Genomic DNA, 27,657 nt, shown 5'->3' with positions numbered 1-27,657 from the left:
GTATCCGCTTTCTCCTATCTTGACAAACCCAGCTCCATTAAAATCCAATTTTTTAAATTCATTTCAACGAAATTCAAAAGGCTAGTTCCCCCCCAAAAAAAATCAAATTGAAAGGTTGAGGCTTTAAACATTTTAAAGTATTTTCCTTATTTCATGATTCTTCAGGAGCGCTACTGATAAAAGCGCTAAAATTCAAGCCAAGAGATTAGCAACTGGTCTTCTCTATCACAGACAGCAGAAACCCTGGTCTCACATCTCTGCGCAGGAGTGTGACTATAACACCAGCACTGGCCTCTAAGAGCGAACTCCATAGGTGTTTGGGGACGTTCATATAGTGGCTAACAGCCTCACTGATCCTAAGCCTTTGCGTGTGACAAGCTACACATCTGTGCAGACTGTCACCTTCCCCACGTCAAACCACAGTGGCTCCCAGACACCCTCCCAAGGGCACCAGCACTGCAGCCACCCAGCATTTAAAAAATGTGTCCTATGTGTAGTGCTCAGTATTGTAAGTCAGAGTAGATCAGAGTAGTAAGTACGGAGTAAGACAGCTGTAAGAATAATGCCAGCCCAGAGGACTGTGAAAACTGCATGAGATTGAAAATGCACATAAAGTTAGTAGCCCAGGGTTTATCAAGGAGACAGTTAATAAATGAGAGCTTTGTTGTTGATAATAAAACATTAATGGCAATTTCTGGAGCACAAGATGGATGGGGTCATAATAGGGTCTGATGAATAGTGAAGAACCAGGAGTGCACTTCCAGGGAAAGACAACGTTGTCAACGGCTGAATCAGGACAAGCACAAACCCAAAGGTCCCTGGCAGAAGGGATGTAGGGCATTCTATTGACGCCCCCTCTCTTTCTCTCTCTCCCTTTCTCTCTCTGCAACTCTCCTTTCCTCACTCTCTTCCCATCCCTTTTCCCTCCGGTTTTTCTTTCCTAGACAGGATCTCAGTATGTAGCCCAAGCTATTCTTGAAGTAGAGACCTCATTGTCTCAGCTTGCTCCTCCTCCTCATTGTCCCCATCCTCACCCCAACCCCCTTGTTAGGGTTAAAGACTTATAGGAATTTCTTGCCCCACCCTGCCCCAGCAGTCCTTCCTTACACTGAAAACATACCTAATGAAAGGTTTCCAGGATGGAACTGGCTGCTGGACCAAATTAGTGCCTTTCATGTGCTATGTCCTTTGGTAAATCTGCTATCCCCACGGGAGGAGGAGGGGATTGGGGGGGGGGGGTGTTGTACTCTGTAAAACTCGAAGATGGTCACCAATACCATGTGCTAGACCAAGCTGAGCTCTTGGCTTTTGGAGGCAAGGAACACACCAACCCCATGCAGCTCTGTGTCTACAACAGGAGACAGCACCACTGGGAATCACGAACAAGGCAGTTCAAGTTTGGTTTTAGGTGGGACTTCCGGTGGGGAAGTGAGTGGGTATTGTTGGTTTTATGCGGCAGCACAATGTTACTCATTAAGTGGCACTGTTGCCGTGCGAGAAAAGCCATGAGGCATGACAAAACCCATTGTCAGAGTTTTATCAGGAGAAGGGAGGGGCAGAACAGAATGTGATCAGGCCTGTGGAAGACATGTGCAATGGGGGGAGGGGGCGGGGACTCTGTGTCCCGCTTTTTATGGATTCCCCTGCACATGTGCATATGAGCTTACGGAGCTACATCACACATGTGTTTAGATTGCAAGATCACGATGTTCACATAAAGCCCTGGAATGACTAAAGATCTGACCAATGCATGTGCACATGTGCAGTAATATAGCTGGGGGAGTGACCAGGAATTCCAACAGGCATGATTGAGCCTGGTGAGGATTTTGGCAAAACAGCCCAGGATTGGCAGAAACAGTAAGGGAAGGACTTTCTAGGAATTCAAAGGCTCTTGGGGTCTTTTCTGTTGATGAGTCTTTGCAGAAGTTGCTGTGATGAACTCCATGGAGCATGTCTGGGAATAGGGAGGTTCCTAACATTCTGTTTACTCAGCATCAAGTTGATGGGGGACACTGAAGAGGTTAAGAGTCCTGGTTCTCAGCCTTTCTAGAAGGCAACTTGACATCATTTAGAGTCTTAAAAACATTCTCACTTTTCACATCACAATTCTCTTAACTTGGAAAACAGCTCAGAACACACATAGACATATTAGAAAACAGCTCAGAACATATGCAGACATGTTAGAAAACAGCTCAGAACACGTAGCTTCATTATGTGTTTCATTATGTTCTCATAGACTAATGTGTACTAATAAATACAGTGTGGGAGGCCTTGGCAGGTTGAGCCAAAGTGCCCGTAAGTGAGGGAGACTGTGGCACTGTGGAAAGTCACTCACACTATGCATACACAGCAGCCATGTGGTTTATTATAAGAGAAATGGGGGGAAGAGAGGGGAAGAGGGAGAGAGGGAGAAAGAAAGAGAGGAAAAGCAGAGGTGTGCACACCTCATGGAGAAAGGGAGGAAGGGGAAGAGGAAGAAGGAGTTAAGTCAGGACGAAGGCCAGGTCCTCAAGGGACCGGCCAGAATGCTAACAAACGGGTCCCAGTGATCCCAAATTGGAAATGACTCAAACATCAAAGACAGCTAAATAAATCACAGCATATGAAGCTGTAGTTTCATGGAGCCATTAAAATTTTATGGAAAACGAAACAACAGAATATGCGTGTACCTTGTGTGCTAAAGGGGAAAGAGCTTCAGGGGTCTACAGTGTCCACATGCTGCTATAAACTATTTAATGTCTTATATTTATAATTATTGTGTGTGTTTGTGTGTGTGCATGTTATATGTGTATACACTCTAGGGGAGGGGCACACATACCACAGCATACGACTGTGGACTTCAGAAGGAAACTTTGTGGAATCAATTCCATTTTCTGTGGGTCCTGGGGAACAAGCTCAAGTCATCAGACATGTGGAGCAAACATCCTTACCCACTGAGCCTTCGTGCTGGCCCTGCCTTATACTTTTTAAATGTATTTACTATCAGTGATTTATATTTTTAAGATGTTATTTCTATAATCAGAATTTTTCAAGTACAGAGGTGTGACAGAGGAAGAGAGAAAACACTGAAGGAAGATTGTAAATAAAATCTGGTGTGAAAAAGAATTCTGTAGTTTTACTTCCTTGAGGTAATTGTCCCCAACTTTTTGATTCTTCTACACTTGTTTGTGTTCAAGAAAATGAAGTACCACTTTGATACTGAGTTATTAGAATAAAGGGAAAAGAAATACTGTGGCTTCCAAGACAAATAAAAATAAAGGCTTGCTCTCTCTAGCTATATAGTCTCTAAAATAAATGAAATCTTGATTTTTTTTTTTTTTTTTTGTATGCTGACTTCTAAGAATATCTCTCCAACTTGCAATGCTGACAAATATTCATGTGATACTCTCTGGGGATATGTTAACCATGAGGAAGTAAAGGATATTTGAAAAGTAAACAGGGCTAGAAGTCCTCAGTATGCTAGGTAGGAAACCGGGATAGGTGGTTTAAGCTACAGGTTTCTGCTCTCTTGATAGTTTGGCAGCTTTTTATCAAAGACATCTGACATTTTTATTTAAACAACTTAATAACCCAATTGCCATTATATGAAATTAATAAAGGAAAGCTTCAGGATCGGTAAAGGAGAGAGACTGTGGCCTCAAACAGGAGAATGTCCACTCACCCACCCACCTACCCACTCCCATGCATCCCTCAGCCACACTGACCAAAGGTCAATATGTGTTATAGCTAAAAAAGAACCAAACAGGGAAGAAAAGGAAGGAGGGAGGAAGGAAGGAGGGAGGAAGGAGGGAGGGAGGAAGGAAGGAGGGAAGACAGGCAAGCAAGGCATGAAGTCTTAGGAATCATGAAAAATGGAAAAAAGAATCCCAAAAACTGTTTAGTAGCACGGAGAAAATTCAGTGAGAGCAGAAGACAACAAGGCTTGCTTAGGAAGAAAACCAGTGCAGAGCAAAAGAGAAAAAGGATGAGATGTATGACCCTCCTGGCTTGGAAACCTCAGGAAACCATAGGTCAAGGGACTGACACACCATTTTAAGGTTCCCATCTGTGGTAACTATCTAGGGATCCTTGTGATGGGCTCTGAAGTTTCTTGATGTCTCTGTAAATGTGCCTTGAGTGTAAGTTGCTTTTACTTAAATAATGATATACTATATATTCCAAAATCACTGACAATATGCTTCAGGTGTCTCACTAGAAAAAATGGTAGATAAGTTGATGAATATGTTAGCTAAATTATTTTAATCAAGCTAAATATTCTAGCCTTACGAAAATATTACATTGTGTCCCACAAATGAATAAGTTACATTTTTCAAATCAAAAAGAACAATATTAAATTTTAAATGATCCTCAAAAAGAACCCCAATAATTTACTTTCACATAGACATCTTTGTGACTCCAAAGAATGCTGTGTTACCTATTTTTTGAAATAAAATGTCTTCCCATCTACTGTAACTCTAATGTGAGCTGTGTATAAGAGCAGGCAACTGTCTGGGGGGCATCTGGTACACAAGTATCCAAATCACAAACAGTAAGTGGAAGGTATGGGCTGTGCCAGTGTGGGCAGAAGTAATATTTTGAAAGATGCCAGCAAGTCATGAGTCACAGAATGTTCCCCAGGGAGATAATAAGTTTCTAGGGACAAGAAATCACTTGAGAGGAAATGCTGCTCCTGACTTCAACTGGCTAATGAATTTGCCAGAACGCCAGGCACATGATACAACCCAGGAGTCCATCAGCTGGGCATGCCTCCCTCTTCCTTCTTAACAGGCAACAAATTACCACAAAACCAGTTGACACCAGGGACTGCTCAGGAAAACAAGTTCTGAGACCAACACTCTACCCAGCCTCTCTGTTCACCAAAGCTCACGTCCGGCACACACAACCCAACCCAAGGCTACATTATGGCTCCAGCGAAGGCCTTGCAGTTGAATATTTGGGGGAGAACACTGACTAGTCTGCAGGGGCAAAGGGTCAAACAAGGGCACAGTAGAACTCAGGTGTCCCTATTAGAAAGAAAAATAAAATTGTTTGTTTATCTGTTTGTTCTTCAAGACAGAGTTTCTCTGTGTAGCCCTGGTTGTCCTAGAACGCACTCTGTAGCCCAGGCTGGCCTGTACTCAGAGATCCGCCTGCCTCTGCTTTCCTAGGATTAAAGGTGTGCACCACCACCGCTAGGCAAGAAGAAATAATTATTTTATCAGCTCTTCCAAAAACAGTGGGTTACTTTTGTTTGTGTTTTCGGTTGGTTGGTTGGTTGGTTAGTTGGTTGGGGTGGGTTTCCAGTTTGGGGAAGGAGACAAAGGAACAGAATGAAAAGTCTCATCCTTGCTTTGGCCCCTACTTACCCCACTCCACTGAGACCCACTGCAACGTCACAGGGAATTTTTGCCCACCCAACAGACAGTCAGGTTGTAAAAGCCACATGCGTTTATGTGACACTTCAGGATGAGGTGGTGTGAACTGAGGAAAAGCACTCTGAGCATGTGGGAAAGCTCCTCAAGAAGAGGGCTACATGGAAGAGAGTCTCTAAGAGGTATGTGTGTGTGGGAGGGGGAGTTTTCTGGGCTTGGAAAGGTGCAGATTCATCAAGGGTGCACTTTAGAAAGCCAGTTAGTTGAACTAGAATAAACTGATGACTGTGAGTCATGGCCGGAATTAGTGAAGAGTTAAGGAAACAAACTGACTAAGAACATCTAGGAACAGTCTCCTCACTTGACTTCTTCCTTTGGCCGATGTGTGGTAGTGATAATGTAAATTGCTAAGGCTGGGTAGAGGACACCAGGGACTCTGCCATCTCCGCAACTTCTCTGTATATCTAAGATTATCTCAAACTTAAAAGGGTTTGTTTCTTAAACTCATACATTGTATTTTTAATATCCCAGAATTATCTGATAAGCATTCCAAGGAAATTTCTTTCTTACTTCACAAGCTTACTTTTAGCCTTATAAAGGTCTTGGAATATTTATGGCGGGCATAAATCCCTGGGAATCTCACAGCAGACTTCTCACAGCTACCACTCCCACCAAAATCTAGCATCCTGCAGCACACTGCAAAAGCAGCCACAGTACCTCACACTCCTCTGTAACCCATGCCTCTGTGCAACGCCACCTAGAAGTCCCGCTCACCTGCATAGCTATGAGGGTGTGTGTGCCTCAAACTAAGATGTATGGGTGGAAGGGATGAAGACGCTTGGTAATGCATATTTGCTACAATTTTTAAAGGAATATGATCTCAAGATATAGCTCAGTGGTAGTTGTAGTTAGATTTTCCTACCTGGCCCACAGTCAGGACAAATCTCTCTTACCCGCCAGTCCCACAGTTGCTCAGACCCAACCAAGAAAGCACACAAAAACTTATATTGCTTACAAACTGTATGGCTGTGGCAGGCTGCTTGTTATCTACCTTTTCTATCTTAAATTAACCCATTTCTGTTAGTCTATACTTTGCCACATGGCGTGTGGCTTACCAGTGTCTTTACATGTTGCTTCTCATGGCGGCGGCTGGCGGTGTCTCTCTCCAGCCTTCTACTTCCCAGAATTCTCTTCTCTCTTGTCCCGCCTATACTTCCTGCCTGGCCACTGGCCAATCAGAACTTTATTTACACAGAGCGATATCCACAGCACTTCCCCTTTTCTTTTTTTTTTAAGGAAGGTTTTAACTTTTACATAGTACAATTACATATAACAAACAATTATCAAGCAAGAATTACAGTTACAATATTAAAGAAGATATCCTATCTATCTTATATTTGTGAGTCTAAGGTTTTATATCTAACTTATCTTTTATCATAACTGAGGAAATTATAACTATCTAGTCTTCAACCACATCAAAGACATCAGAAGGATTTAATATTACCTGAGAACTGGGAGAAGGATGCAAGCAACTTTCGGGAGTCTTGCAGGGTAGACAGAGACAGCTGGCAGCCTGAACAGTCACCTAATGTTCCTTTGTAATGTTGGGGCATTTGTCTTCAGCCCACAGGGCTAGAGTCTCTCGGTCACTTCTCTCAGTGTCCTGTAGAATGTCTGTCAGTTTCCTCTGTGAAGCAGGAGCCTAAGGACCATTTTGTCAAGCAAAGTTCAGTGGTCACCTTTCTATGGGTCCTGCATGTCCAGTTGATCAAGCAGTCCAGGCAAGAACAGTTTCTTGCCCAAATGGCTATTTTTGCCAAGGTGAAGATAAGATATGAAGTGTCTTCAATGCCCATCCTTGTCTCTGAAGTAAATCGGTGCTGCCAGGAGCAGACATGTCTCACTGTCCAGAAAGTCTATAAATTTTAAATGCCATATTCTGTAGACCTTTGAAGTGTTTGAAGATTACCTGTCTATCTGAAATATCTCTGTGTATACCTAGAAGACTTAACTAACATGGCTATGAGTATGATTATCATAGATGACCAGTTATTAATCTATTTTTAATTATCCATTACAATTTAAATGAGCTATACAAACATAATACCTTAAACATGATTAGAAATATACACATAATATAACAAAATTAACTTTAAGTTTGTATCAATAGACTAAAATCTATACCAATGTAAAACATTTAAATGAGTTGTTGCTCTTTAGAAGTAAGTTCATTAATCTACCCTTTCATCCTATCATATCTATGTCATATCCCCTTTTCTTCTTTAGAAAGAGATCACATTTATAATCAACCTGCTTTAAAGAAAAATATTGGTTTTTCTCTGTCCCACACCAGGTAGTACCTAACATGTATGAAGCTTGGGGTTGAATTATCTACATGCACACATAGAGATACAGGTACACATACACATAAACACTGATACAAATCCCATATTCTAGTTCAATCTCCTTACCTTCTCACCCCTTGTATCCCACTTTTGAACTAATAACATGAAGTTGTTTTTCAATTTCTCAGAACAAGAAAAAAAAATCTACTCTCAAAAATCTAAAAGTCTGACTAAATGCAGCCTCTGCTAAAACCCGGAAGAGCTCCACCCACACTTGGAAGAGCCTTGCCCACACAACTTAACACCAGCACTCCAGTAACTCAGGGCTTCTTGGAGTCTTCAAGTTCTCAGAAACACTGTCCATTAAAACCAAGCCAACACAAGCCAGCACCAAGAAAAGACCACTTTTAAAAGTAGCTATAGTCTACATGGGGTTTGTATCAAAAGCTGAAGAACTGGAGGAAAGCAGTTAGTGTGAAAGATAAAATAGTGTTAAAATCTGTCCCTGCCATTCTGTTGTCTTTTCTCCACAAACAGAAGCTCTCAAACCCCAAACAAAACCTCCTGAGTATTCATACAACCTTTCCTCTCCCACCCCGTCCATTTTCAGGTTTATTTACTCCTGCATCCTTGTGCATGGCTTTGTTTTATTCCAGATGGCCACTGTTTTGGACTAAACTGTTAAACCAGGTCCAAACAGACCATACTGCAAATCAGAATGAAGTCACTGGTGGCAAAAGTTCCACGTCTCCAAACCTAAAATACAGCGTTGCCTGACCTCCTATGATCCCTTAGAACTGGAGTTACAGGCAGGTGTGAGCTGCCATGTGGGCGCTGGCAACCCAAACCAGGTCCTCTGAAAGAGCAGTGAGCACTCTTAATCAATCTCCAGACCTCATTTAATCCTCTTATTCTCACAAAAAGTAGCCTGAAGTAGCCGGATGTCAACTGACCAGTTGTTCTCTATTGTCCTTTCTTTTCAGATAAAGGGACTTTGAAATGACCAATCTGCTATGTTTCTTGTTTCTGCTCATCGACTTTCTCTGTCTCTAAAGCTGATCTCTTCAGCTCCACTCTTGGAATAGCTATTCTTTGTGTTATTGTTTAAGTTAGCATTAAAAACCACGGGCTTCCTTTTGCATTTTCATGCATGTAATTGTGTATTTTCTTACTCATACACCCCCACTACTCTCTCCCAGCCCTCTTGCCCTCTCCTAACTAGGTCTCCTTCCCCCTTGTAGATAGCTCCCCCTACTATTTCCATGGAATACTTATGCTTATTAATCAAATGAAGCATTGTCTGACCCCAGAGTCACAAAGTGAAGGCAACTAATATCTTTAAACTCAACTATTAAATTTTCCTTGGACAGTTTTTTGTTCTATTTTTGTTTGTTTGGGTTTTTTGTTTGTTTGTTTGTTTTTAGTCTTTTCTAACATTGCCCTCAGAGCCTCTCTTGCTACTTACTTTCCCTTTGTTCATATTTGGGAGGAGACGGGCAAGCAGAAGCTGCAGTGGCCAGACTGCAGTCTCCTTCTCAGAGAAGGAGGAAGCTGAGCATCATTGTCCTGGGCATCCATTGTCCTTGGTACATTACTCATGTGACCTGCTAAATGCCCTGATGATAGGAGTCCTGTGGGGAAATGGGTAGACATATTTAACCTTCACATTTCTTAGGAAATAACTTCTGGATGAGATTTACATTTAAACTGTACCAATTCTATTTCCAAGAAAGGGCAGTTCTTCAAATTGAATCTCAGATGAGTTTGATTAAAGGTGGTTTTGATGGTGCAAGGCTTGGCGTTTCCACCTCACAGAAGAAATGGATAGTGCAGCTGCCAGGAGGTGAGTGACAGCTTCTGCTGCCCACATGTCCCTTACAGCATTTGTCACAATAGCCAAGACAGAGAGTCAGCCTTGCTAGGTGCCCGTTGATGATCACTTTGCAAAGAAAACAGCGGATTTATGCACAGTGAACTTCTGTTCAGCACGGAGAACAAAAGATGTCATTTTCAGCAAAATGGACTGGAGACCAGAAAGTTATGCAAAATAGACCAGATTCAGGAAGAGAAGCAAGACATTTTCTTTCATGTGTAGAATTTATGTTTTAAACAGACACACATAAAAGAGAGATTTTAGGAAAGAGAAAATGGGATGGAGAGGGAGGAGAGAGACAAATCCAAGTCACAGTATATCAAAGTATAATGTACACACATAAAACACCAAGATGAAACCCATTATTTTCATAATTAGTATATACAAATTTCTAAGACTTTTTCTTGCTGATGATTATGACTGTCCTGACTACAAGTTGCAGTAGCTGTCCAAAGTCCATAGGACCACAGACTAACCCAGACAGATGACTACTGTCCTATCAAACACACATCTCTGCTACCAGATTGATAACTTATTTCAAGAAGGAATTTAGCATTTTCTTACTGGGTCCTTACTCTGAGAAAGAAAATATTCTTACTGTTTTCTACCCCGTATTATCAGTTTTTCTTAATATTATTCTTTTTTAATATTTATTATTTTATGTGTATGTGCCCAAATGTTTGTGTGTGCACCATGTGTGTGCACGTACCTGTAGAGGCCAAAAGAGGGTGACAGAGCCTGTGTAACTAGAGTTCTAGGTGGTTGTGAGCCTCCCAGTGTGGGTGCTGAGAACCAAATCTTGGCATTCTGCAAGAGCACAAGTGTTCTTAACCTATGGACCATCTCTCCAGCCACCTGCTGTTGTTCTTACGCAGCCATTGCCCACTATGAAAGTCAGCCAGGTACTGTGGTAAGCACAACACTGGATCAGACTCCCTGACAAATCCTGGCTCAGCTTATTCTCTGTGCCCCAGTCTCTTCTTTGTAAATCTAAGGCGAGGGTAGCCTCCCCTTGCAAATGTTCTAGCGTGCTTCAGTAAGTTTGCACATGCAATGTTCACACAGTGCTGGCTACATGGCCAGCAGCAAGTGTTCAGGAAACTTTAGCTTTCAGCATCATTGGTACTTTCTTGAGTTTTATTTTTATTTAATTTAGTACTGTTATTATATGACTGTGTGTATGATATTTAGTATTGTTTTTATATGTGTGTGCAAGTGTGGGCTCATGTGTGCCAAAGCACACACATGGAGATTAGAGAACAACTTTTGGGAGTCAGGTCTCTCCTTCCGAGATGCTTTCTGGGGATTGAACTCAAGTCGTCCAGCTTCAACCTCAAGTGCTTTTACCCACTGAGTCATCTCTCTCCAGCCCCTCGCTGACGCTTTTGAAAATGAATATTTGACACATACTATTGATGGTTTAGACTTCACCACAGCCCTCTAAACAGCTTTCCCAGAGTCATGCAATTAAAAAGAGCTAAAATCATGATTAAAAAATCAAGGTTTTTTTCTTTTTTAACTTATTTATTTATTATGTATACAGCATGTATGACTGCAGGCCAGAAGAGGGCACCAGATCTCAGTGGTTGCTGGGAATTGAACTCAGGACCTCTGGAAGAGCAGTCAGTTCTCTTAACCTCTGAGCCATCTCTCCAGCCCAAGTCAAGGTTTTATTCCAAAATTCCTATTTATCTTTCTAGTTCACTCATAAGCTTGATTCATTCAAGACCTTATTAAAAGGCTGTTTCTCCAATACAAGCAAGGCTAGATTAAAGTCCAGGTGTGATGTGTTAGGCATCCATCATCCTTTAGCCACAGCTTTGCTTTCCTTGGTTTTAGTTACCAGGTGCCAACTGCTGTCTGAAAATATTAAATGGAAAATTCCAGAAACAAATCATTCATAAATACAAAAATAACTATAATAAAATAACATCTATGTCTCAGAACTGTGATGTTCATGTTGGTCTCAGATATATACACTTTATCATATTAGGTAAGAATGTCCTGAATTCAACTTAATTGTAAGTCCTTGTTAAAAATCAGATGGTATTTTCAATACACATTCTCAATGTTTCCAATAATTATCTTCAATGATTACAGATTTTTCCCATAGAACAATTACATTAATACAACTTTATAATTAATCTTTTATTTCTAGAATATATATATTTTTTTAATTAAAGGCACTTTCTCAGGTTCCAGATTTTAATCCTTGTCCACATGGGGCTCAAGAAGGCTGCATCTTAACCAGCATTCCACAGAACTCTAGGCTGAAGACCTGGTGATTACCTCAGGATGAACATCAGCGCTAATGGGAATGGTGTAAGGTAGGTTTGGAGATGAAGTCTGTGGTATTATGGAAATAAATTGTTTTGCCTCTCATGTTAGAGCTATATCACACTAAAGAAGGAACCATGTTCAAACATAGCTTCAAATTAAAAGCTGTGCTTCCATTTGACCAGGGAAATGAAAACTACATGTTCTCTGGCCACGGTGATTTGGCAAAGACTCAGAACCCAGGGTCTGTCGTTAGATAGGCTGGAGTGTGGTGTCCGATGCTGTGCCTGACTCCGTGTGTGCTTGTGAGCAGTTCACTTCACGTCTCTGAGTCTCATTTGAGCTATTGTGAATGAAGACCCACTGTAAAGGCTTGTGATTGACACTAAATGAAAGAATGCAGCCGAAGCCCGCCCAAGTCCTGAGCCCCTCTTGGATCCAGAAGAGAACAAGAACAGACTCCGCCCCTGTGGCTGTCTTCAATGTGGACACAAATGGACTATAGGCAGAAGGAATTGAAAGCATTGTACAGTTTAGGAATTTGGAGTTCTCGTAGTAATCCCTGCACACCTTTAAATTTGAGTACCTAGACCTACATAATTACTGAGAAATGAGAAGTGGGCACAAAGCTGTTCTCCAGAGCAAAGACAGAAACGGCCATTGTGTGTTTAGCTACTGCAGAGAAATGAGAGACTCTCTCAGGAAAGCTTCCCAGTGACCATGGTCTTCTTAAATGGCCACCATGGCAAACACATGTATTCTAGAAACACCTCCTACATCATTAGAGCGGCTACAGACATCCACACCAGCACCAGGCTCCAACACCGGGAATCAGGAACCTCCACACAATGACACTGATTTACTTGTTTGGTTAACTCTGCAAACAAATTAGAAATGTAGGGTTTGTAGTGAGTATTGTTTCCTTGGACACAAAAATATGAGAAAGTTAATCCTTCATGCTGACAAGTGAGACCTAAGGCTGCATAATGCTGCAGGACAGCAGCTCTTAGAAGCCATCACTCAGCAAGCCCACTCCTTGAAAAGGAGAAAGGAATGATTGTGAAACCAGGTTGGTCTACAGAGGGAAGGGATCCCGGCTGCTCACCGGTACAGAGGGTATGGTAGCCTTAGAAAGTTACAATGACTTATTCATGTTTCTGTGTCCCTGTGTGTATAAAATTTTGACTTTGTTAAAGTTTGTGGCAGAGTAGCATGATGCTATTTTTAAAAAATAATTTTTACTTATTTTTATTTCATGTGCATTTGTGTTTTGCCTACATGTATGTCTGTGTGAAGGTGTCCAATCCCCTTGAAACTGGAGTTACATGCAGTTATGAGCTGCAGTGTGAGTGCTGGGAATTGAACCCAGGCCCTCTGAAAGAGCAGCCAGTGTTCTTAACCACTGAGCCAGCCACCTCTCCAGCCCATTATGGTACTACTTATAAACACTCAGAATTCCCTTTCCTTAGCAGGAAGCTTGTTCATAAAATTCCTACCAACTGGGAAAGGGAATTTCTATTTTCCAAAAGTAAAACAACCTCCAGAACAGTGGTTCTCAGTCTGTGGGTCGAGACCTCTCGGGTTGTCTAGCAGATGGCCTGAAACATCACGATTCATAACAGTAACAAACTACAGTTATGAAGTAGCAACGAAATACTTTTATGGCTGGGGTCAGCATGAGAACCTATTAAAGAGTGGCAGCGTTAGGAAGGTTGAGAGCCACTGCCCCAGAAGGTGCTTCGGCATTTTGTTATGCTAAATACTAGGTGAACACCCTGCAAATGGTGCCAGTTCTGAAACTTGAAAAATGACATTTGGCTTAGATATGCATGTGTGTTGAACGAGAATGTCTTTTAAAACCCACACAGGGGTTGGGGATTTAGCTCAGTGGTAGAGTGCTTGCCTGTAGTTAGAGTTTTCCTGCCTGGCCCAGTCAGGACAAATTTCTCTCACCCGCCAGTCCCACAGTCACTCAGACCCAACCAAGAAAGCATATAGAGACTTACATTTGTTTAGAAACTGTATGGCCGTGGCAGGCTTCTTGTTATCTACTTCTTCTATCTTAAATTAACCCATTTCTGCTTATCTATACTTTGCCACATGGCTTGTGGCTTACCAGTGTCTTTACATGTTGCTTCTCATGGCGGCGGCTGGCGGTGTCTCCCCCCAGCCTTCTACTTCCCAGAATTCTCTTCTCTCTTGTCCCGCCTATACTTCCTGCCTGGCCACTGGCCAATCAGAACTTTATTTACACAGAGTGATATCCACAGCACTTCCCCTTTTCTTTTTTTTTTAAAGGAAGGTTTTAACTTTTACATAGTACAATTACATATAACAAACAATTATCAAGCAAGAATTACAGTTACAATATTAAAGAAGATATCCTATCTATCTTATATTTGTGAGTCTAAGGTTTTATATCTAACTTATCTTGTATCATAACTGAGGAAATTATAACTATCTAGTCTTCAACCACATCAAAGACCTCAGAAGGATATAATATTACCTGAAAACCGGGAGAAGGATGTAAGCATTTTTCAGGAGTCTTGCAAGAGTAGACAGAGACAGCTGGCAGCCTGGACAGTCACCTAATGTTCCTTTGTAAAGTTGGGGCATTTGTCTTCAGCCCACAGGGCTAGAGTCTCTTGGTCACTTCTCTCAATGTCCTGTAGAATGTCTGGCAGTTTCCTCTGTGAAGCAGGAACCTGAAGGACCATTTTGTCAAACAAAGCTTAGTGGTCACCTTTCTATGGGTCCTGCATGTCCAGTTGATCAAGCAGTCCAGGCAAGAACAGTTTCTTGCCCAAATGGCTATTTTTGCCAAGGTGAAGATAAGATATGAAGTGTCTTCAATGCCCATCCTTGTCTCTGAAGTAAATCGGTGCTGCCAGGAGCAGACATGTCTCACTGTCCAGAAAGTCTAAATTTTAAATGCCATATTCTGTAGACCTTTGAAGTGTTTGAAGATTACCTGTCTATCTGAAATATCTCTGTGTATACCTAGAAGACTTAACTAACATGGCTATGAGTATGATTATCATAGATGACCAGTTATTAATCTATTTTTAATTATCCATTACAATTTAAATGAGCTATACAAACATAATACCTTAAACATGATTAGAAATATACACATAATATAACAAAATTAACTTTAAGTTTGTATCAATAGACTAAAATCTATACCAATGTAAAACATTTTAAACAAGTTGTTGTTCTTTAGAAGTAAGTTCCTTAATCTATCCTTTCATCCTATTATATCTGTATCATATCCCCTTTTCTTCTTTAGAAAGAGATCACATTTATAATCAACCTGCTTTAAAGAAAAATATTGGTTTTTCTCTGTCCCACACCAGAGGGCTCTTTTGATTTGGGACACAAGAATCTCTTAACCCTTTCTTTTAGCAATATGTCTGGGTTTAGAGAAGGAGTGAGCCAATTCCATCTCCAAAGCCAACTTGATAATTTTGGGAATGTGGGCGTAGTTTCTCTTACTACTTCCTGCTGGAGGAGGGCGCTGTATCTTATGGGGACATAAAGAAAATTTTAGGATTATGAAGTAGTCCATGAGGGTAAACCACTGAGCCAGTTGCCTTGAAACCATTCTGGATGTTGGATCATCTGGGCCATGGTGTCATCTGAGACCTTTCAGGTGGTCTTGGCTGATCAAACCTGATGTATCTTAATCTGGAACAAATCCACAGCCTCTGGCTTTCTGTGGAAACAAAAGCAGAGACTCTTTTCCAAAGCAACATATCCTTATATCCAAATTTTGAAGTCAAGGTACCATTAAAATTTACATACTTGTTTAACTCAACAGTTTTTATGAACAAATCTTTTTCTGCAGTTAAAAATCCCAAAGACAACATAAACCAGATTCTCTGTGTAATATCCATCTTTGTAAGACTGAAACGCCGCTGTGGCTGCTGGCTCCGCCCACCTCAGCTTCCCAACATGGCGGTGGTACAGTTTACTGCCAGCTCTGGGTCTGGAGCCATGTATACCATCAACTATCAGAAGCAGTTCTATCAAAGCAGTTCATAGCCCAGAAACCTTTTGTTGTTGTTGTTTTTAACTAGCAAAGGCTAAATCTACCACACAGCAGAGTAAAGTGCCGCTTGTAGACTCCTCATTCCCGCCACACTGCAGGTCAGACGCACACGCCAGGAACCCGCCATAGTAGCTCAAACCGGCAGGCTGCCACTAACTTGAGAAAGACAACTAGGAAGCTGTTTTTAGCTCCATTTAGAATCTTTTTTCTCAGGTTCTAGGTGGAAACTCTTGCTAACACGTTGGACGCCATTTGTAGATGTATCCTGCTTGTTAAATAAGAAACACAGAGCCAGTTGCAGAGTTAAAAACCACGAGGTCAGAGCCAAAGCAGAAAACCTTACCCTTCACTGCTTCTGCGGTTCCTCCTCTCCGCAAGAGACCTACTTCTGTGCGTCCTGTCTATTTAAAGACTTTCTGTTCTCCTCCCTCATTGGTTGTAACCCAGCCACATGACCTCCTCGTCACTGCCTGTTTGTACAGACCTCCAGGTCTTCTATGGTTGGTATTGAAATTAAAGGCGTGTGTCTGCTATGCTGTCTGTGTCCTTGAACACACAGAGATCCGCCTAGCTCTGCCTCCCAAGGGCTGGGATTAAGGGCGTGCCCCACTACTGCTCGGCTTCTGCTCTGGCTTGCTCTGACCTCAAGGCAACTCTTGCCTAGCAAGCATAAGGCCCTGGGTTCGATCCTCAGCTCCAAACACAAAAACAAAACAACAACAACAACAAAACCCACACAGAAAATCTAAAACTGGTTGCCCATAGAGTAAAATAAGGACTCAACCAGCTTCCAAAGGAGCAAACACAGTAGGCTTATCTAAGTCTCCAGAGCAGCCCTCTCCAGGTGTCACCATCTCCTAACAATCATACTGCCTCAGGGCAGCTTTTGGGGCAGAAACTTTTTCTCTGGCGGGGCTGATTGGCATGGGATGCTAGTGCCTCTAGTCCCCAGCTGCCCCTCCCCTCCATTATCCCATGTCGTCATCCGCCCATAGATAGCTGGTACTCTTCACTGCACTATCTGAGCAGACCAGGCTAACCCAGCTGGGAAGGGGCTGGAGAGCAGCTGTTCCCATCACCAAAGGCTCCAGGGTTGCTTCTCCCAGGCGCCACCAGCATCAGGCCAAGCCTACCCAGCTCGGCCATTCCCATCTCAGACAGAAACAGTGCAGGCTCCTGCACCCTGCTGCCTGGGGCACGGGATCCAGCTTGGCCCTCGCTCCATTCCGAATACGGGTGCCCAGGAGGAGCAGTTTTAATGCTCCGCAGTAACCCAACAAAAAGTGAAGCTATGGGGCGGGGTGGCTCACACCGCAAATCCTGTGCCCTTTGGCCAGTGGCACGCGTCCCTCCTCTTCGAGTGTCTGCAGAATTTGCTGCCTGTCAGGGATACTTTCTGAGAAGAAGGGGCGGGGGCGGGGGACGGGGAGAATGGAGGGAGGGAGGATGGAATTATACTGTAAAACGAATGGCACAAAATTTTAGTTCTTTTGCATTTTCCGAGGAACACCCCCACCCCCAAGCCCGACTTCTCAGCAAACAAAACGTTTGAACGATGACAGAATGAGCAGTCGCTTCTTCGTGTGGGACACTGATTTGTTGAAGCGTGTTGCACGTTCTTGCTCTGGAGCTGTGTAATGAGAGCTAACCTGGTGTCACCACCCCCACACTCCAGCTTTCTGGGGGCATCTTTGGAGGTAGAAACTTCTTCGATGGAAGGGCTAAATAGGGTGGGGTGCTGGTGACTCTGGCTCCTGTCATCTCTCAATGTCTTCTACAGGTCTGACTTGGACACATATAACACTTGAACTTCACATGCAGGCTTATAAGGAAAATCCTTTTTGAAAATCCCCATTGTGTTCCTCATAGATTGAGGACCTTACTTCACTCATAATTATCCATACCTTGTGTTTTCTGGAATGTACTTGATACAAAGATGGGAGGGAGACATATGAAAGGTGATTTCAGATTTTAGCACAACCTTCAGTAAGCCAGCAATCTCATCTTTGCAATCAGGGAAAAAGACTCCGCAGAGATAGTGATCTGGGACTAGCTCTAAAGGGCACAAGTCTTGGAGACAGAGGAGGCCTGGAAGCATTCAAACCTAACCAGCAAATGCAAAACTCCATGTAAGCATAACTAGGCCACCCTCCATCAATGGCAACTGTCACATCTACACTGAGCATCTGAAAGCCCTACTGGGTCTTCTATTTTGCTTCTTTTGGGGTGCTGTATCAGCTTTGACAAAGCCCTAGAAGCAGAAGGTGGAAGCCATAGGATCCCCCAGTTCAGGCAGCACCCTGTGTACCGTGAGTACTAGTCCACTTCAGCTAAACTCTTCTGTCAGAGGTAGGAAACTTTTTGAAAATTAATGCCCTGTGTGTGGCCCTGAGAATGAGGGAGAGCTGAGGTCAGCGTGCCGAGCAAAAGCCAGTGAGTGGAAAGTATCATTTAAAGTGGCCTCAGAGGCAGGATAGAAATATCTTCATTGGGATTCTATTTAATTTTTACAAAGGCTGGGGGGCTTCCTTTTAAATGGGTGCCTAGAATTTAACCCCCTGCTTAAGTAAGACAGGGCACTATCATCAGTTTGGCTTTATACCCCTATTGTTAATCAACATTGATCTAAGGGAGGTGAACTATCTCTTCCAAAGAATATACACACATATATATATGTATGTATGTATGTGTGTATATGTGTGTTGGAGGATATTTTGATTGTACTCTGACACTCCCAAGACTGCCCAGTAAAGTTATACCTTGAATCGGGGGTGGAGCCAGTGACTAACTGACCTGAACTGGCCACAGAGAAGCCAGCAGGAAGGACAGGAGGGAGTGACAAGGACTATAGTTTGAGCTCTTTCAGTTCTGAGACCAGGAAAGAGACGTGTCTCTTGTGGTGTCTCTGGCCAAAAAGAAGGGTCAGCTAGTTGCTACTCAGCCTCTCTGAGTCAGCAGATTTTCACCCCAGCCTTTGACTTCTGAGCCTTATTGATAAACAGAACGATAGAGACTTAATTTAAACCTACATATCACAGCTATGACAGAGCCAGGGCGCTTGGACAGGAAGCCCCGACAGGCTACGGTTAAGTGGCTAAGTGGCGGGCAGAGTGCAGACTGAGGGACTGTGGGGCAGCAGACAATAATTAAAATATCAGTAGATTCATGTACAGTCACTAAGCTGACAGAAAAACGTGTGTGTGTGTGTGTGTGTGTGTGTGTGTGTGTGTGTGTGTGTGTATCTCATATGCTGAGATGACTGGGGTTTAGCTGGTAAGAGTAACTAGAATTTGAAAATTTTTATTTCAACAGATTTTTGTTCTCATCTGTTAAGATGATCTGTTTAGAAACGTGCATGCTTGCTGCAGTGGTAATCTCCAGTCACTGAAGAGACGAACAATAGTTATTTCAACGGGAGCTGTGAAGGAAGCCTCTTTCCCTGCGATAAAGGAGAAGTCTCTCACACACAAAGGTTCAGCACCAGAGTCCAGCACAGACTCGGAACCTCGGGACCCACTACCCACGACCCCCTCTGCTGGCCCTCTACTCCTGCTTCCCAGCGTCCCTAGCTGCTCAGCCTAAGCTGGGTTTTTCCCTTAATGAAGGTAGCTGTGGTAAAGCACAATTTTAATGTGTCTACTCGCAATTCACACATAGTTTTGTTTTCTCAGATTTTTGTCAATGTTTAATTCGCACTATCTGAAATTCATTAGAACATGGCCGTGTGACTCACTCCGCTTTGGAAAGTCAGTGACTAAACTGACAGGCAAAGCGGAAATCAGTAAAAAATTCCCTGATAAGCTATGCTTCTGAAAAAAAGTAACAAGTTCACAAATGTTACATCCTAAGTCAGTTGCAAAGCTGGGCGACTGATCAACTGTGTGAATGAAATGCAAAAGATTTGAAGTTCAAAATTAACCTTGTTCTGCTTGGAAGAAAGCCTATCTTTCCATGTTACAGCAACCACATCCTACACTGCTGCTTCAATCAATAGGAGTCCAATTATACTTGAAATGAGGATTAATTACCCTAAAAGCACCAATCAGGTGGGCAAGGAAACCAGAATAATGCCGTCTCTTTCTTGTCTCCATCGTGAGACTACACCGCCATCCCTGCAGCCAGCCATCACTGCAGCCCGCCATCACTGCAGCCCGCTGATTGACAGGAGTCCCTCTTCCCCTCAGTTAATTCAAACAGAACATTTCTTGGTACTTCAGCTGATGGGATGGTAAATAATTTTCCGACTAAAAGTTGAAGTGGATTGATTAGAAGCAATTTTTTCTGTTTTGCACAATAGAAAGAAGAACCACACGGTCGAGCAAGCCCATTTCCAGGCGATCTCAGCCCTCTAATTGCTGCCAGGCTAATGCAGGAAAAGCGAGTCCCAGGAAGTACAGAAATCCATTTACCGACCATGACATTTAAGTAGCAAACACAAGCAGAGGATTTTTCCATTACCCGCCTCTCCAGCCCCGCTACATTCCACCTGTGGCCCTTCCATGATAAGCACAGGGCACTTACATACAATTTGGTAACTATAATCAAGGTCCACTTCAAAATGTTTGAGAGCAGACTAAAAACTTTTTTTTTGTAAGACATAATTAAGTCCATAACCAATTTCACTAATTCATGATAATGTATTGGGAAACCAAATCATTTCATAGTGCTCTCAGAAATGCACATTTTTCTTACCAAAGGGAGAGAAGCAGGATCATTTTTCTGTCACAACACACTATTTATCACCAAGAGTCCCGACCACTGGACTCTGGTTTTGTGAGAGCATTTTTCCAACAAATATCACACAGGTTCTCTGAACAGGCCAGGGACCCCACTTGTGTTTTATGCAAGGAAGAGGAAGCAGTATCTGAAACGAATCCATAATGCACATCAGAGAGCCTCAGGCAAGTTTGCTTCAAACTGAGGCGAAGAAACTTAAAGAGGCAAGTTCTGCTGTGTGGCCACTCTCCTCCCCATGCAGGAACAGGGCTGACAGCCCATACATGCTTGCTGAATGAAGGAGAATGTTTACCAGGCACTAGGCTTGGAGGGTACAGAGAAGAGCAGAGCAATGCTTTGAAACTAATCCAAGTCACTTTTCTTCCATCTCGGGTCCCAAAGGGTCCCTGGGCCTCCGAAACAGGAATGGAAGGGAATTCAGACTGTTGCCTCGGACTGAAATGTCTGCACTCATTCAGTAAAGCTGCTTTGAAGCCAAATCATTGGCTTCTGTGCTAAACTCAGAGGCTGGTGGTGCAAATATCAGCTTTCAGCTGCAAACAGATGTACAGAACCACAGAAGGAGAGCATGATCCTTGGAGACTGTATTTTCTGAACACTAAACATTTTGCTTCTTTTATTTTTTGTTTGTTTACACTACTTTAACAAATAATTTATGTTAGAGTTTTTCCGGGCCAGACAAAACCATCAAGTTCAAGGGTGAGGAAAATACCAACTTTGCTTCCTTTTTATTTTTATATTATTTATTTTATGTGCATGCATGCCAGTATACCTGTATGGAGGTAAGAGGACAGCAAGAAGCAGTTGGTTCTCTCCTTCCTGCCTTGAGTTCCAGGGACCTAACTCAGGCTGCTGGGCTTGGCAGTGGGCACCTTTACCTCCTGAGCCATCCCGCCAGCAGTTTGTAATTCACTCGTTCCTCAGAAGCATCCTGGTGAAACAAACCAGTTCATTTCTCAGGTTGGGGAACCCACCCATAACAACGCCTGCTTTCTCCACATCCAACGTAGTGCTTTGAGCCCTGAGATCCACTTTTTAAATGCTGGATGTTTTTCTTCATCAAAGAAGTCAGAGGCAATTGGGGAAAAGATTTAAGAACACTAGCAGCAAGCAGTTGGGCATGGTGGTGCACAGTTTTAATCCCAGCACCCGGGAGGCAGAGGAAGGCAGATCTCTGAGAGTTTGAGGCCAGCCTGGTCTACATAGTGAGTTCCAGACCAGCCTGGGCTACATGGTAAGACCCTGTCTCAGAAAACCAAAAGGCTGGAGGAGGAGGAGGAGGAGGAGGAGGAGGAGGAGGAGGAGGAGGAGGAAGAGGAAGAAGAGGAGACAAGCAGCAGATCTTGAAAGCTGAGGTCAAGAGAGGCTGTGTGACTGTGTAACTTTTGGTGGGATAATTAACCTCTCTGAACCTCATCTGAAAATGCAGACAGCAAATAACATAGGATTTAAATGAGATAAATCCTGTAGAGTCTTAATTATTGTTCTTGTAACATGGTGAACCATCAACATCAGTGACTGTGTCGACAAAGTTCCACACTGGACAAAGAGCATTTGGTCATCAAAAGGCACAGTATACCAAACAGGGAGCCAGAGATGCCGTTCTCCCCAGTTCCTGCTGTGGTTTCCTGTTTGGGTTTTGTTTTGTTTTGTTTCTGAGATGAGATCTTGCTGTGCAGCCCTGGCTGGAGCTCAGTAGGCTGACATGGTAGAATCCGAACTCAAGGCAATCTTGTGCCCTGGCTCCTGAGTACGGGGTTACAAGCTTGCACCCCCATGCCTAGACTCTCATAATTCTCTTTGAGCTGCAGGAAAATAGATGTGCAACTGACAGGATGCATGTGGAATCGTTTACTTGGAAAGGGCTTTTATTTCCCTTTGGCTTCATCTCAAGTCCAACTAGTTCTAGATGGACTTAGAAGAGTTTGTTGTGGACTCTAGGGAAACACTACAAGTGAAAACTAAGGCTAATTAATCAAATAAGTCATAGTGCGAATCTAATGCCAAATGATTGCAATTCTTCATTTGCTGTCTGCCTCTTCCATAGAATGTGGGGAAATGACTACATGTGAGGGCCGCACAGACCTTTGAAGACTAAAATGAGTATATTGTCCCTTTGAATGAAATCAATTTGTGCCCTCTGAAGAAAAAGTCATGCCACCTGAAACACTCTTAACTTCATTAAGGCAGGTTGTTCCCACTGGAACACTATTAAATAGGATAGTTCTGGTTCTATTAAATGCAATGTTTCCTAAGTAAAATGATAATGCAGCGGGAGCCTCAGAGGGAAAGCAAATGTTACAAAGGAAAATGAAGAGACCAGAAAAGACCAGATTATAGCAAAGGAGCAACAGGAGATAAAGAAAGAGAGGAAAGATGGATAGCACACAGATCAGCGGTGCCCATAAGTCCACAGAAGCCCAGGTGGGATGAGCACCAAGCTATTCAGCATTCTTCTTCTGACAACTAGCTGTGTCTGGCTCCTGAATGTGGAGCCATAGCTGTGACCACACACCAATGGATCCAGATCGCAGAAGCACCCCACCCCCCCCCCCCCGGCATCCAGCTGTGGGAGAAAGCTCTGTGACAATTGTCAGTGAAACCCGAATGTGTATTGTTACCCATAAGTGCTCTATCCTCTCAGACTTCCACCTCAGGTCTGCTTTGTCTGTGTCCAGAGGCCCAGTGGTTTAGCCAAAAGTGACCAGGAGCTTGGGACAGCTGCTGAAGAAGCAGTTGGATGGGTGGAGGGCAGCAGAGTTGGGAAGAAGGTAGTTTGGAGGCTCCTTAAGTCTTAGCACTCAGGGACAAAGCCCCAGCTATGCACCTTCTGTAGCAAGCTATCTTAACATGTCTAGGAAATGGTTGTATTTCAGAGACAATGGGGAGTTAGCCTGCCCTGTTCTTTCTCAGCAAAGTCACGTGCAGGTACAGAAGGCATCTGTTGTTAAATGTTCAGTCACACGAGTTAACTGGAGACGCAGCATTTAATTTTGAAGTAAATTAGATTGGATCTGAATAATTGAAGATAAGTGGAGAAACATTTTAGTGGAGCTTAGTAATTTGCCTCATTGTTCCCGGGCCATTAGTGCTCAGTCTCATTAGCTGCATCGTGACCGTGTGGTTGGTGAGTACTGACTAATAACACTCACGGAGACTTTTTCCTAGCTGAAAGCTGTTGTGACGGTTAAAATGGCTTTCACCATCTTCCTTATCTGAGCTTTTGTCTCTGTGTCACTTTCAGAACTGGCGATAAAACAAGGTCTGCTGGAAACAACGGCGGCCGCCACTCACCTCCACTGAGTGTGCGACACAAATCACCGAGTGTGCAACACAAATGTCTGCTACTGCCGTTTCCATAGCAGGGTTCCGACATCTTCAGCAGATGGCTCTTCATCCTCCCTGTCAACCAACAGAGAAGAAATAAAAGACCACTCAGGCAAGCCCCAGAACATTGCCTTTCTCTTCTTGCCACACCCCATTGGGCGGAACTCCGTTAACAGCCTTACCATACTCAGTCATAAGGCAAGCTGTGTTTCAAGCTGGCGCCGAGAAGGGAGGGCTCGCTGGGCCTCGGCTCCCTCCGCTTCGTCCACACACTTTTATGCAGAAGAAAATGAAGAGGCTGTACGTGCAAGCTTGCAGTGAGGAAGATTTGTCTTAGGCTGAAAACAAAAGATTGACAGATGCTTCATAAAGTAAAAATAACCAAAGACGCCATCGTATTAATATTCAAGTAAGTACTACTACACAGAATACAAAAGATCCAAATGACCCACAAATATATGAAAATGTGCCAACAGACCCAGCAAAAGTTCATTTCTTGCTCACAGAACAGTACAAGGCAGGCAAACAAGCTGGCAGAACTGCAGGCTGGGGAGGAAGTGATGGAGGTACCGCCCACGTGCAACACAGGGTTTCCGTGGCTATCCTGGAGGTCTTCTCCTCCCAGCTGGCCTAGAAGAAAAGAGAACAAGGTAGATGGCAGCGGATTGGTGGCCCATACTAGAAGTAGTATTGAATCAGTTTTGAATAAAACTCAAGTAAGGCCAGGCACAGTATCCGGAGGCAGAGGCAGGCAGATCTCTATGAGTTTGAGGCCATCTCGGACTACACAGAGAATTCTAAGCCGGTCAAGGTTAGCTAGTGAGCCCCTGTCTCAAAGACTAAAAACAACTCTCAAGTATGTGGCCAAATGAGAAGGAGGGCAGGAGACCATGGCCTCTGGTGAGCCTCTAGTATTTCTTGCCATAGACCATTTGCAGACCTGAAGAGAGATTTGAAGAACGACTTCAGTAAATTCCAAGATCCATTCTGTTTGTCTTCTCCGATGCCTAAACCTCATACAAAAACCCGTTTCCATACCTGCTTCTGCAGCGCAAATAGTAAAACTGGAACAAAGCAAAGAAGATCAGCGTGGCTCCTGCACAAGAATGACGTTTTTTTCACATGGCAGTAGAAGTGGGTTAGACTAGGGGAGAAAAGGGCTAAAGCAAAGTCAACCTATATATGAAAAAACCATAGCAACCCACTCCCTTATAAGCTAACTTTAAAAAAATTTTAAGGAGCTATTTGGATGGAAGCACTCTGCATGAGTGGTCAGTACTACTTCCAGAAGTCACTGGTTTTCAAAACAAACCAGCCAAGTGAGGGATACCTCCCAGTGAGCTGTTGGGGAGGGAGCCCACAGAGACTCCCTAACACAACACAGCCTACTGCCATTGCTCTTGGATACCCAGCAGAACTAGACACCCACCCTCTAGATACAAGACACAGAAACCAAATTAGAACTGAGCTTCTTCCTGCTGTCTCTCGTTCACAGGGCTAGAAGGGCTACACAGGCTGCTAGGGGAGAGAAGTTACTAACAATCACACCAAGCGTTCTGCAATCCTGATCTGCCTGGCAAGAGACCCACAATGGCACAACAGCGGCATGAATGTTTCCAGCTTGGATTTGAGGCCAACTTCAAACACAGACTTGGTGCTGTAGAGCTGATAAAAGCCTACAGCTAGGGAAGTCACAGGCCCCTTAGGAGAACCTACTACTGATGTTACACCAAGTAGACACATGTAGTTAAACTGTCTTCTCATCTGTGCTTATACCCACAGAATAGTGACACTCTCAGGCTCAGTCAGAGAAGCCTCTTTCAGAAGTGGTTAAAGCAGGGAGGGATCCATAAAGGGCCAACGTGCTGAGAATAAGTGGCTGCTGAGGGCTCAGTTCCAAACAGGACATCTATGTCACCCTCTCCAAGGCCGGGAACATTGTAGAAGAGGGGATGGGAAGGCTGTGTGAGCCAAAGGATGTGGAGGGGCACAGTGGGACTCTGTCACCTGGATATGACTTGACCACTACAATCATGAACACAGCAGCTGTGACAGATGCACAAGGCAGGGGTGGGAAGGGATGAGAAGGTGATGGAGGTAAATGTGATCATAGTGTATTGGAAACAAACATGGTACTATCAAAAATGTTTAAAAATGCACTTTTGTGGCTGCAGAGATGGCTCAGCAGTTAAGAGCATGTGCTGCTCTTATAGAAGACATGAGTTCAGTTCCCAGCACCTATGTGATGATTCAAAACCATCTGTAACTCCATGACCTCTTTTGACTTCCAAGGGTACCAGGCCCATGGTACACATACATATATGAGAACAAAACACTTATACACACGAAATAAACAAATGTAAAAAAAAAAAATATTGCTAAGCCCACTTAGAAAACTGCACTCCTGGAAGCTCTTTTAAAGAATTCTCCTATCCCGATCTTTTAAACATACAAAAAGCAGTTCAAGGCCAGCCTGAAATGAGCAAGATCCAGGACAGGTACCAAAACTACACTGAGAAACTCTGTCTTGAAAAATAAATAAATAAATAAAAGCAAGCTGGACTTGGTGGTGCACATCTATAATGCCAGCTCTTAGGAGGCAAGCCTGGTCTACTCAGGACAGTGGGTGTTATATAGAGAAATCCTATCTTTAAAAAAAAAAGCAAGGAAAATTAGTCCTTCCAGTGTCTCTTATGAGGGTCATTTTGGTCCCAGGAGAACGCAGAAACAAGATGGACCAACTACTTGGAAGTAGGGGGATTTCTCTGTGTGGCCTTGTGCATTTCTCTAGAGAACGTCTCTAAGGTGGTCTTTGTTAAGTCACCAATCAATCCTTTGCAGTTTTAGAACACCTAGTGTTTCTAATTGTTCCCATCTGTCCTGCCCTTACCACTCCGAGTGGGAGACGTGAAAGAAAACAGATGCACTATTACCAACGAGCCCTAACAGGCACCTGGATGGATAAAAAGAAGAAATCAATGGGAGAGAAGACAATTTAGAAGGAAATGTTTTAAATGCCTATTTAAATGGAAATCATATCACAGCATTTTCAGGTGTTGATTGATTGTTCCAAGAATTTTCTTGAAATATTAGCATTTGCTTATATGAACTTTTTGTTTTAAAGAGATTCACAAATAAAAGTTGTTCTGAATTTCATAGCAGTTACCAAAAAAGCAGATAATTATTATCTCTGGTAATATTTGACAAGAAATTAATTTATTTTTAGCATGAAAAGCTTGATGGCTCTTTGCCCCATCCAAGAAAGCCAGGACTTTTAAAGCAATGACTACCCAATGATTTTATGCAGGCTTCCACCCCACAACCCCAGAAAAACAGGAACCCTGCCTGATGCCCCAGAACAATCTAGGAACAATAAAGAGTGGACAGAGAAGGCAGAACAGCCTTGGACTTGAGTTCAAAGAATGAGAGGAGAAAGCCCCTGAGTCTGTCCTCATTACAGTGTTTCCTCACCCCACCAGGAAAGGGGGTGATCACCATAGGCCCAGATTTCAGGCCAGAAAAATGAAAATGTGCCCAGGGAATCAGAGAGGACCAGACAGGCCCCTGAAGGATGGAACTCAGAGAACCAAACACTCATTTTCTGTGGGTCCCTGGCTCACCCCAAAGTGCACACGGGGAACATGCCGTAGACTTTGGGTCTCCGGTATTAAGTTGTTTCCTCACTGTGTGCTTTTT

General features: G+C 43.2%; 1 non-coding gene across 1 annotated transcript; it reads left to right on the top strand.

The window, feature by feature from the left end:
• The first annotated feature begins 24,999 nt into the window (after positions 1 to 24,999).
• LOC118584920 lies at positions 25,000 to 25,102 on the top strand. The gene has a single exon (XR_004945088.1). It is a non-coding gene; the product is annotated as a U6 spliceosomal RNA (small nuclear RNA).
• Positions 25,103 to 27,657: the final 2,555 nt, after the last annotated feature.

The sequence above is a fragment of the Onychomys torridus genome, chromosome 5 (assembly GCF_903995425.1).
Source record: "Onychomys torridus chromosome 5, mOncTor1.1, whole genome shotgun sequence".
Taxonomy (NCBI): domain Eukaryota; kingdom Metazoa; phylum Chordata; class Mammalia; order Rodentia; family Cricetidae; genus Onychomys; species Onychomys torridus.
The sequence above is the reverse complement of the archived record's forward strand: the minus strand, read 5'-3'. Positions and strand labels throughout refer to the sequence as shown.